Below are 12,996 nucleotides of genomic sequence, written 5' to 3'. Positions count from 1 at the left end.
GTTGGCCCAGGACGCCCTTCATTCCCAGGCCCCGCCCCCGGCCGCGGCACCCGGCCCCTTCCGCCGGGCCCCGCCCCTTCCCGCCGCACCCTCCCCCCGCGCCCTCTCCCCTCCGCGTAGCCGCCCGCCCCTCCCAGCAGCCGCAGACCCCGGGCGGGCTCCCGCGCTCGCCCCGCCCCTGGCTCGACGCCTCGGACTCGCGCAGCCAATCAGCGAGGCCAGCTCTGCCCCTTCTCCCGAGGCGGCCAATGCGGAGAGACTTAGGATCCACCTCCTCCCCAGCTGAGCGCACACAACACAGCATCCACGTGAGTCAGCGCCTTAAAGGAGCAGGCTCAGCCTTTCTAATTGCGGCCGCTGTGAGACCTCGCGCGTCCTCCGCGTCACCAGGTGGTGGCTAAGGCCTAGCTTTTTGAGGCCCCGGGGATGACAAATGAAAACAGACTGTTTTTCTAGGCAAAGCAGGTGCCTGAGTCGTTAAAACCCTACCGCGTCATTAGTTTCTTTGAGATTGCTTACTTGCTGTCACGCCTTACACAGGGCCACCTTTTATTTACGAACCCCAAACTCTTTGGAGTCTCGGCATATAGGAAATCCCGAAGAACATCTATGGAAAAGGGCGTTTTTCAGGTGTGCCCGACTTAATTTACAACTCTGAATCTTCTCTTGGTGCTGGAAGTGATTATCAAGAAGATGAGAAAATTCTACATGAGGATTTTCTACCTCTGAAAGTCTTGAGATTGTTGTTGTTGTTGTTGTTTGTTGTTGTTGTTGAAGAGGGTAGCTGGTCCCCCAACCCTCACCAGTGCTTCACTTAGAAGGTTTTGCGTCTCCTCTTCTTTGAATTTCCCAGGTAATTACATCAAGTCTTTGCCTGACTTTCAGGATGAAGCATCAATCACTATTTGATGACGCTCGGGCAAAAAATAAAGACTAACATTTGAGGTTCATCTGCAAGGCGTTTAAAGCCACCTTTTAGTGGGATAGAGGTGTTGAAGCAAATCCTGGCAATCTGACCTCTCATCAACCTCAAAATCACCAGTATTTTCATGCAGTTCACATAAAAAACTAAAAATCAAAGGCAAAAGGTCTAGAGATAAGGAGATTTTAAACGGTTTTTAGTTTCCTTTTCATTATTTCTTTTTGCTTAGCCTTAATTATAAAAGTGAAACCTGTTCACTGTAGGAAGGTCATACAGCCTCATTTCATAACAGAAACCTCTGTCCTCTGCGTACAGCTTCATGTGCATCCTATTCATCTGGAAACAAATGTTTACAAGAGCATATTGCGCCTCTTACTCATCAGCTGACTTTTTTTTTTTTTTTCCACCACTCAGTATATTACGGCCATCCTTCCATAGCAAATGCAACTTTTATTTACAAATTTATCTTTGTCTCTCTCCACAGTTTTCCATAGTATGACTTCACCATCTTTTATTAAACATTTTTTCTAAAGACATACTTCAATATTTTTCTATTAAATATACTGCTGTAAGGAACACGTGTGTTCACTGATAACCTATTTGTCAAGTATTTCTGAAAATAACCATTTGGAAAGGGCATACAGTGTCTAGCCCTCAGGAATGAGTTTTCCTCAGTGAGCACTTTTATTTTTATTCAAGGTTTTATTTATTTATTCATGAAAGAGAGGCAGAGACACAGGCAGAGGGAGAAGCAGGCTCCATGCAGGGAGCCCGATGTGGGACTCCATCCTGGGTCTCCAGGATCACAGCCTGGGCTGAAGGCGGTGCTAAACCGCTGAGCCACCTGGGCTGCCCTACAACTTTCCTTTTCACATCAGACTTTGTTCTAAGTGTTCCCTCTTTTTTTTTAATTTTTATTTTTTAAAAGACTATTTATTCATGAAAGACATAGAGAGAAAGGCAGAAATATAGGTAGAGGGAGAAGCAGGCTCCCTGCAGGGAGCCTGATGCGGGACTTGATCCCAGAACCCCAGAACCACGATGTAAGCCAAAGGCAGACACTCAACCACTGAGCCCCCCAGGTGTCCCAAAGTGAGCACTTTTAAGCATCAGGTAAAACAATGAGGAAGATATTTACTAAGCAAATATGTAGAAAGTGCTAACTGTTCTAAGTGCCCTACAGATTAATACTTTGTGACATTTAATTTTCATGAAAACTCTATGAGGTAGGTACTATTATCCCCATTCTACAGATGAGCAAACTGAAACACAGTGATTAACGTGCCCAAGGCTGCCCAGTAGAGTTATTAAACTGGGTTTTTGTAAATTGGAAGAGAATGATGAAAAAAATCGTACTTTAGAAAGATTAATCTAGGTGATGGTGATGTGCAGAGTTAAAATCCAAATGTGAGGTAAGGAGGGCAATTAGGAATGGAATGGGGGGAATGGGTTTAACTTTAACAAAAATGGCTGCACGTGACTGATTGATTGTTTATAGGTGGACTAAAAAGAATTTTCCCAAATAAGCCAGAGATTTTCTCCTAGGTGACTGATAGGGTGATGACGTCCCATTGCTAGGCAGAGGGCAGTGGGGAAGGTGAGTTTGGGGTGGAAGACAATGGATCCAGCTGATGGTGGCACACCCTTTAGAAATAAAGAATATACCGTTGAAGGTAATATAACAAATATGGAAGAAAAATGAAAAAGGATAAGAGATGTAAAGAAGATCTTGTTGGGCTTTTGCTTACAATTGTGTTACCTTTTAGTTTAATTAAATTGAGGATAAATTGGAACTTTATAATACAGAGACTTTCCAACTAAGACGTGGTATGTACCCATTTATCCACCCCCCCACCACCATTTATCCATTCTTTATGTATTTCTGTATATTTTCATGGTATGGCTGCCTTCCTTTGGGTTGTTCATAGATCTTCTTAGGGTTATATTTAAGTATTGTATATTTTCTGGAGGTGTGGGCTTAACTGTGAACTCTCCTCATTCATATATTGAAATCCTAAGTCCCAGTATCTCAGAATGTGACTATATTTTGATTAAAATGAGGTTGTTACAGTGGGCCCTAAAACAATCTGACAGGTGTCCTTATAAAAGGAGAAGATTAGGGATACAAGGGCAATCTGGCTGTGACCTTTGTCACTCCATTGATCGGCAGGGTTGATTTGGCTGATCTGGCTGGCTAGGGAGGTGTCCCCTTCCTCCCTTACTGCTCCATGTACCTGTGTCCCTCCCTGAAGCTACATGCTTGATGGAAGAAGATGACCTTCCCTGATACAGGGAAGGACTGTTCTTCAGGCGAGGGTATACAAGTAGCTGCATTCCTCTGCTAGAACCCCCAAACAAGCTCTCAAGGTCCATTTTTAGAATGTAGGGTAGTCAAGTTTCCAAGACTCCAGACAAGTCCAAATGATGTATAGAATATTGGAAGTTTGCTTTTTTTAAAAAAAAGAGAGATTGAGATTACTACATACAAAGGGATACCAGGGGTATCCCTGGAAAAGACCATGTGAGGACACAGAGAGGCCACCTGCAAGCCAAGGAGCCAGGCCTCAGTAGAAACCAAACTTGCTGACTCCTTGAACTTGGACTTTCAGCCTCCAGAACTGTGAGAAATAAATTTCTGTTGTGTAAGCCACCTAGTCTATGGGATTTTGTTGGATCAGGCCTAGGAAACTAACAGAGGGGGTTAGTGAGTGGAACTTCTATTATATATTATTACAACTCTTCTTGGTTACTTTGTAGGAAAAATAATGATTTTGTAGCTTATTTTCCTGAATTTTCTAGATTATTCTGTCTTCAAATGATCATCATTTTGCCTATTTCTTTCAAGTCATTTGCCTTTTATTTATGTTTAAGTATCTTTGAGTACACGTGTGGATATTTCTGTCAAAAAATTCCTTTATTGCTAGTTTGTAAGGTTCCTTTTTTTTTAAGTAAAAACTAGGTATGCAATTTTATCAAATACTTTCTTGGTGTCTATTAAGATAATATTTTTTTTACTCTATTTCATTGTATGATATAGTACAGTAGCCCACCTCCAACATTAAATCAGCTTTGCATTTGAGGATAAAAGCTCCTTTGGTTTATTTGTTTTTTAAAGATTTTATTTATTTATTTGACAGAGAGAGAGTGCACAAGCAAGGGGAGTAGGAGAGGGAGAAGAAGTCTCCCCGTCAAGCAGGAAGCCCGCTGTGGGGCTCAATCCCAGGACTCTGGGATCAGGACCTGAGCCAATGGCAGACACTTAACTGACTGAGCCACCTAGGCACCCTGGGTTAAAAGCTCCTTTATCACTTGATAAGTTCTAACTCTGACATTCTTCATGCGTAAAATCAGAACCATGAGTGTATCAACAAATACCAATATACCATGGTGCTTTATTCTGGTTGCTGACTATACTTTCTGGCTGAAACTATCTGATATGCCCCAATAGGTAATTCAGTATAACTACAAAACCTGCATCAGACTTTCAGAATGCCCAGAATGCCTTTCTCTTGGTACTTCCACGGACTTCTCCTTTGCTCTGATTTTCTTTCTCTTGCTTTAAAGGACTCTTCCACTGGAGCTGTGCCCTTAGAGGTAAGCTACCTTTCAAGTGAGTGCTTCATGCACAGCTGTAAGTCTCCATTGCCTCTTCACACCTCCCATGGCCTTGTGAATCTCTTTGCTCAATACGCCCTGAAACACTTGGGCCTCTACCCACCTGTGTTACTCTCTGCAGATAGTCATGCCTCATAATTTAGAGTCAGATTAAGACTGCCAGAGGTGACCTACCTCAAAGTTTCTCAGTCCCATATTTCTTTCTCTATCACCTATTTTCTTGGCACTTTCTCCAGTGTTAGAAGGAAAACCATCTCTTTTCCTTCCCAAAGCCCGATGGGCACCTATACCCGGAGAACATGTTGGATCTTGAGACTCAGTCAGTCTTTAACAGAATCCACATCTTGTCTTAACAGCACAAACAACACATATTTCCTTAGGCCCAGGGTTGTCACTCCTCCTCTTGTGTCTGTCTGCCAGTAAACCATGATCTCCATGGCTCCTTCAATCACTGTAAGTACTTACCATCTCTCTCTTGTTTGGACTCTCCATACAAGTAATCTGCCCTCACATCAAACACCTTAGTTTTAAACCCAAGTGAAAAGAAAAAAAAAAAAAAAAAAAAAAACCCAAGTGACCTCTTAAGTAACTTGTCTATCTTTCCCCTTGCTGTATATTGGCATCACCTTCATTTTTGCCCCTCCATCCTGCTGCCTGGAATGTGGATGACACTTGGACCACAAGGACCAGGACCTCACCGGAGGGATGGTGGAACAGACAGCTGGAAGTACCCTGAATGCTGCAGAGTAGAGCTGCCATACTAGTCTGGAACTGCATGTTGGGGGTTTTTGTTTTTTGTGGGTTTTTTGGTTCCAGGATGGGGGAGACTGCATGTTTTTTACTTTAACCTGAACCTATGAGAACTCTGGGTAAATCAAACAGGCTAGCTCTTTAGGGAGAAACCTATATATGCAAAATACAATCACAAATTAATAGTTTACATACAAATATTAGTAACTTCTCCTGAGTTGCAGCCCTGCCACTTTACCAAAGGCTGTCTCATAGCTCAATTTAGCTGATCATAAAATTCAGCTTAATCTTTTTGGATTGCACAGACACTGTGCAGTGCTTGAAATCATCAACCAAACATTCATTCTTCAAACTTTTAATTCTCTTGGCTTTAGCAGTATAGTAGTTCCCTGTGGTAGACAGAATAATGACCTTCCCCCGCTACACCCATCATTACTCAAGATGTCCATGTCCTAATCTCTGGAACATGTTAACATTATATTTTATATGACAAAAGGGACTTTGCAGATGGGATTAATTTAAAGATCCTTAAATGGGGAGAGAATTTGCGATCATCCAAGTAAACCTATGTAATTACAAGGGTCTTTATAAATGAGAGGTAGGATGGCCAATAAGCACATGAAAATATTCAACATTAACCATCAGAGAATTGAAAAACAAAACCACAGTGAGATGCCACTTCATACATACCAGGCTGATTACTATCAAAATAAACAAAAGTGTTGGCAAGAATGTGGAGAAACTGGAGCCCAATGTACTGCTAATGGAGATGTAAAATGGTCCAGCTGCTATGTAAAACAGTATGACAGTTCCCAAAAAATTAAAAATAAAATCACTGTGTGATACAACAATTCCACTTCTGGGTATGTGCCCCAAATAATTGAAAGCAGGGTCTCAAAAAGATATTTGTACACGCATGTTCCTAGCAGCATTATTCACAATAGTACAATATAACAATTTATAAGAAATATTTGATTATTCAGCCCACTAGTGTCCAAGAATTGCTTGGTGTTGTGTGGGGGGGGGGGAGTTGGGTCTGGGAACCTAAAAAAAATAGCCAAAAGCTAGAAGTAACCTGAATAGTCTTCAATAAATAAGAAAAACATAGAATATTATTATAATAGAATATTATTCAGCCTTAAAGTGGAAGAAATTCTGGCATGTGCTATGACATGAACTTTCAAGATATTGTGCTAAATGAAATAAACCAGATACAAAAGGACAAGCATTGTATGACTCCAGTTATATTCAGTGTATAGAATCGTCCAAATGTATAGAAACACAGAATTATGCCTGCTAGGTTGGAGGAGGAGTTGTTCCATGGGTATAGAGTGTGAATGTACTTAATAACACTAAACTGTATGCTCAAAAATGGTTAAGATGCTAAACTTTGTTTTGTGTATTTTACCACAATTAAAAAATTAGGTTTTCTAACAAAAATAACAGCAATAACAACCAACTGAAAAAAGGGAAGTAGGAGAGTCAGAATCAGAGAAGGAGACGTGATGACAGAAGTAGAGGTCGGAGTGAGCAGGATCTCAGGCTAGGAATGCACACACCTCTGGAGGTTAGGAAAGGCAAAGAAATGGATCCTCCCTAGAGCTTCCAAAAGGAACCCAACTCCACCGACACCTGGATTTCAGCCTTGTGGGACCTATCTTAGATTCATGACCTCCAGGACTGTAAGTTAATAAAGCTATATTGTTATAGGCCACAAAGTCTATGGTGATTTGTTACAGGAGCCATAGGAAATTAATACATCACCCAATTTTCCTAAAGTCATATTTTATATTGAGTTTTCTTATTAATGACTTGGTGCTGTTTACAATTAGTATAGATTTTGTTACTGCACATAACTATATTCTTTCTAATATGTATGATTTTAGGAAGTCTGACTCAGCAAATGTCAGAGGTGTCAGGGAACAGAACTCCAGCCTACAAACCTCTTACCCTTTCTTGCATCATATTGTAGCAACCAAAAGGATCTTGTAATATTGCCCCTAAATTTCTTGTAAACCAACAACAACGGTTTTAGTCAAATTTCCACAAAATTTCCCAATACTAAAAACTTTTACACCTCAAAACCCAAGTCCTGGGGTAAGGATAGATACATGTCACAAGTCAGCTGAGTCAAATTGGAGAACAGAATAAATGCTGGTGAAGAATAGGGGCTTTAGGGTTATTTAGGCTGAGGTCAAATACCAGCACAGCCACTTGCTAGCTATCTGACCATGGGTGAGAACTTCTATTTAATTACTAAAGTAGTGATAGTCTACTAGCTTTTTAGGGTTATTATAAACATTAAAGAATATAACTAATGTCAAATGCTTAGCCAATGTCCCTGGCACCTATCAAATGCTCAATGAAACTTGCTATTGTGTTAGTTCTTATTATTTTCATGATTCTTGATTATGAAGCTAGTCTAGAAGTCCCGAATGAGCAGGCTTTACTGTTTCGCCTGTACTGACCACATTACAGAATGTTAAGGTCACCTGGCAGATGGCCAGGCAAATGCCTGCTGGCTCTCTTGTGTGGTTCAACCCTGAATTGAGAGAGCTCTTGAAATACTGCCAACAGTATGACATGATTTATATCACGGAGGTGAAATACGAGCCATTCAACTTCTTTCAAAACCTACCTGCCCACAAAGTCAATAGCAGAGGTCTCTCTGGGCTCTAAGCTAGAATTCCATCAATGAGATAACGTGCCCTCTTAGTGACTGCCATTACAAATGATAGACATTTAGGAGGACACACTTTGAACATAAACACTGAAAACACCAAGCAGAGGTACATGAACTGCTACATTATAGTGTCCAAAATACATTATTAAGTGGAAGATGAAGCTGCAAGATTACAAGCATAGTCTTATCCAATTTTTGTAAAATAATAAGATAATTAAATGTATTTATATAGGTACAGATCAAAATCTGAGATAACCATTTTATACTCGGTCCTAGTTTTCATAAACCTATTTTACAATGTCTGTGTTTAACTTCAGCAATCAGAAAACTGATAAGGATAAATTTTATTGCTGCCAGCATTTTAAAATTTAGTTTGTACTCAACTTTTATTGAGGGTTGATACAAAAAGTGATCATGTTAAGAATTTGCATCTTCTAGTAGTATCACTCAACTGTGGTAGGTTGTGAAGAGCAGAAATCCAACTTCAAGTAGCTGAAGCATAAGAAGGAAATGTACTGGCCCACATCACCAAAGTACAGGAAGAGTGGTTTGATATAGCCTTAGGGAACTTGGATTCAGTCAAGACTGGCTGATTCTGTTTCTCTTTGTCAATTGACTATCTGTACTTTCCTGCCCTGGCCATCCTCAAGCAGCACCATGCTTGCATCATTACGGCTTCCTGACCAGAAAGGAAAGTAAACTCCAGTTAGGAAAGTTCCAGAGATGGATTCTAATAGGCTAAATGGATCAGGGAACCTGTCACCATGGTCAAATCGGTGAAGTCTTGTGAATGGCAGCCCCCATCCTTCCCTTGTACCATAGATACGGAGTTGGGGCAATGGCTATCTTAGTCAGTATAGGCTACTATAACAAAGTCCCATAGACAGGTGGCTTATAAACAACAGAAATTTATTTCTCACAGTTTTGGAGGTTGGAAGTCCAAGATCGAGGTACCAGCATAGTCAGGTTCTGGTGAAGGCTCTTTCCTGGGCTGTAGGCTGCTATATCCTCACATGGCAGAAAGAGAGCAAGCTAGCTCTCTGGTCTCTTCTTAGGACGCTACTCCTACTCATAAGGGTTCCATTCTCATGACCTAATTACCTCTCAAAGACCCCACATCCAACTACCATTATATTGGGGATTAGGGCCTCAACATATGAATTTTGGAGAGGGTACACAAGCATTCAGTCCATAACAATGGGGTTCCCCAAAAGAAGAGTGGTTCTGTTCTGGGCTGACAGCTGTACATTTTTATTACTAAAGACATTGCCAAGATGTATATTCCAGCATCTGTTGTAAAAGTTTATTGGTGACTAATTTGCCCTTAAGCAAAAGCTCAGAGACAGGAAGTATCAGTATGCTTGGGTGAAAAGAAGACTCTTTTTGAACAGAAAGACTCTGTTTAACAGAGTAGCATCTGTAGAGGGCAGTGTCCAGAGACAAGATCAGAAACCCGGGTTGAGAATAGATAGAAGATAGCACATCAGTGCCAGTCTAAGAAATTTGGCCAAAACAATACCTTTAATACAAGGTATTGTATTAAAGTTTTTCTTTTACAGGTAAGTTTATTTTTAATTCCACAGGTTTTAAAGTCTTAATATATCCAATTTCAAGTTTTTCAAAACCTACATTTTTGAGAATAGAAACCTCACTATTGGAAAAGGCATCCTATACGTAAATTTTTATTAAATGTCAATTAAATGAGTCTGTTAAACATATAAGTGACAGGACTGATGGATTTAGGATTTTTTTTTTAAGAGTTTATTTATTAGAGAGAGAAAACACAAGTGGAGAAGGAGGGGAAGAGGCAGAGGGAGAAGAAACAGGCTTCCCATTGAGCAGGGAGCCTGAGGCAAGGCTCCATCCCAGGACCCCAGGATCATGACCTGAGCCAAAGGCAGATGCTTAACCGACTGAGCCACCCAGGTACCCCTGGATTTAGAAGTTCTATAAAGATATCTGTATTAGGGTTCTCCACAGAAGCAGAATCAATAGGAGATAGATAGATATAGATAGATAGATAGATAGATAGATAGATAGATAGATATTATAAAGTAAGGGCCCAAACGATTATGGAGGCTGATAAGTTCCACACTTGCTGTCTGGCAGCTGGAGACCCAGGAAAGCTGGTGGTGTAGTTAGTTCCAGGGCCTGAGAGCCAGAGGACTGATGGTGCAGATTCGTCTGCATCTGAAGTCCTGTGATCAAGGAGTACCAAGGGGGCAGGGGAGGATTGACGTCTCAGCTCAGTCTGGCAGAGAGAGATTGAATCCATCCTTCCTCTACCTTTTTGTTCTTTTCAACCCCTCAGTGGATTGGATGATGCCCACTCACAATGGGGAGGGCAATCTGATTTACTCACTTTTCTGATTATCAAATGCTAATCTCTTCCAGAAACACTCCTACAGACACACCCAGAAATAATGTTAACCAGATATCTGGGAATCCCATGATCCAGTCAAGTTGAGGCTGAAAATTAACTATTAGGATATCTTTCCATCCTTACTATACTTTTGAATTTTAACTGCTACCAGCTGAATAAGCTTTGATCTGCAGAGATGTCATTGTATCTAATTCATGGAAAGCCCTTTGTTTTCACAAAGGTAATCTGAGAAGTGGCTCAAGGCTAGCACATTTTCACCTCTGTAGATAGGTTCTCTGGTTGCAAAATGGACTTTGGAGAATGGGCACACTGATCACTTCATGGAAAAAAGTAGAAAGAGAGACAGATACAGAATTTCAAAAATACAAAGATAACGATCATATAATAAGTCAGTGTTTGTTTATCAAGTGTGACTAGCTTTCTCTTTCCCCAGTGCCATGGCCATTGTGTCCTATTGTGTCCTGGGAAGCCTCATGTCATTTAGCACACACCAGGCAAGGAGGGTTAGCTGTACGCACTGTAACAGCTCTGTTTCACTTGTGCATTTTAGCTCAATGAGAATTCTGCAGAAAGACATCAAGTGGGGCTGAGCTTTGTCTTTCATGGATGTGCTGTCTGAATTTCCAGACGAACACATCATGAATATTAACCAGCGCCTTTTGATGATGGTACATGGCAATTCAATACACTGGCAGCCTTTTATCCCCCAGAACAGCACTGTGTAATTGTGTTTATTTCCTAAAAATCATTGAAAGATATTAGGTTCTTTTTCTCTTCTAAACCCAGTTTTTGAGTGACATACATAGAATATAGAATAGACTACATGTATTATTCTGTGTGACATGTGAACAAGTTGAATAGGATGACAAATTTAATAAATGGTAAGAAAATGTAGGAAAAAGGGATAAAATGATGAGAGAAATTTTTATGATTTATGAAGACATGAGGAAGTTTTTGGAAACCAAAAGAAGTATCAAAAGGTAGGTAGCTCTCTTGGTCATAAAGTAACACTTTATGTGCTATGAAATAAATCACAACAATAATAGTAATGACAGTACCTACACAGTGTTTACCAGGAGCTACTCAGTATTCTAAGTATTTTATGCATAGTTTATGTAATCCTCACAGCTCTATGGGATGGTTATCATTAGTATCCCCATCTTCTAAGGATGGCAATAGTACAGGTATGGAAGGATAAGCCATCTGCCCATAATACACAGGAAACAGTGAAGCCTACATTATAGCCTTTGTGAATGGGATTGGTGCCCTTACAAGAAGAAGCCAGAGAGCTAGCTCGTTCTCTTTCTGCTGTGTGACGATACAATGATACATCAGCAGTCTGCATTAGCACTCAGGCAGCGTGGCTCCAGAGCTGGGGCTTGTAATGACTATGCCACACTACCTTACTAATCATTTTCCCATTTGTGCAGAACTTTGCATCCTAGAAGATGTTTATACATTTAAACAAAGAACCTGGAAATGATCTAGTTGTCTATCAGAGAAATGCTTTGATAAATTATGGTATAAGCATATGTGTGTGTGGGCTTCTATGCATGGACTTAGAATGGTGTTTGTGTAATGTTTCTTAAGTGAATAGAACAAATTGAAAAGAGTAGATATAGCATGAAACCATTATTTTAAAAATCACAGATACACATGTATGTTTTTCGTTTTTAACTGAAGGATAGTTGGAAGAAAGGCAGGCAGGGACACTCTGCCCTAAGAGGAAACCACCCTTAAAAGGATTTTACACCACCCAAGAAGGAGCCCTCCATCCTTTCCCATGTGACAAAAACCTGATTGGAAGCCAGAGGCCACGGAGTGTTAATCAGATTAGAACAGCCCGCCAACAAGCCCATTAAAACCCCTAGATCTAAGTGCCAACCCTCTTGGGTCCCCTCCCTCTTTGGGAGCTTTGTACTCTAGCATTCAATAAACTTTACTATAGCTCAATAAACTTTGCTTTGCTGCCCACCACTCCGTCTGGTCTACCTATTCATTCTTTGAAGTGGTGTGACCAAGAACCGCAGGCACCAAAGGAAAAGAAAATCCTGTAACATATTCAATAAATATTTACTAAGCTCTTACCATGTACGGAGACTGCTTTAGAAACTAGGGATGCTGTGCTAAGTCAGACCAAGTCTGTGTCCCTCACAGACCATGAGCTATGCTGAGAAAGGGATGGAACCAAGTAAATAATTGCTTGCAGATTATTTTCATTGCCTTTAAAAAAAACTAAGCACTATCTAGGGGATGGGTGGGGTGGCTTTTTGAGGTTTTGTAAGAAGGGAGATTAGAGAAGGAGCACCATGTAAAAATGCCAGAGAAGAACGTCCCAGACAGGAGACCTAAAATTGAAGGTCCCTGTGTGAAAGGAGCTCTGCACAGCCAAAAAGTCTAGTGAGCCAGGAGCATGGGGAGGGAAAGGAAGGGGGGCAGTCCATGCAGGGCCAAAGGGGTGGATTTTATTTCAAGTGCAATGGAAAGTCAGAGCCATTGTTCAAGCCTCATTTTAATTGTGCATCTGGCTGCTGTGGGAAGCCTGGAGATCAGTCAGAAAGCAAATGTAGTCATTTAGGTGAGAGTGATGGCTTACACTACGTCCGAGGTCATAGACACTGTGAGATATGGCAGGATTCGGGG

General features: G+C 40.9%; 1 long non-coding RNA gene across 2 annotated transcripts; it reads left to right on the top strand.

The window, feature by feature from the left end:
* The first annotated feature begins 143 nt into the window (after positions 1-143).
* Positions 144-5,122, top strand: LOC119877164. Of its 2 annotated transcripts, none has more exons than XR_005372277.1 (2): positions 144-308; positions 4,487-5,122. It is a non-coding gene; the product is annotated as an uncharacterized LOC119877164 (long non-coding RNA). The 2 variants fall into 2 exon arrangements; XR_005372276.1 differs by having other exon boundaries at positions 144-853.
* Positions 5,123-12,996: the final 7,874 nt, after the last annotated feature.

This window comes from Canis lupus, chromosome 17, assembly GCF_011100685.1.
Source record: "Canis lupus familiaris isolate Mischka breed German Shepherd chromosome 17, alternate assembly UU_Cfam_GSD_1.0, whole genome shotgun sequence".
Taxonomy (NCBI): Eukaryota; Metazoa; Chordata; class Mammalia; order Carnivora; family Canidae; genus Canis; species Canis lupus.
Note: the sequence above shows the minus strand (reverse complement) of the source record. Positions and strands in the feature narration are given on the sequence as shown.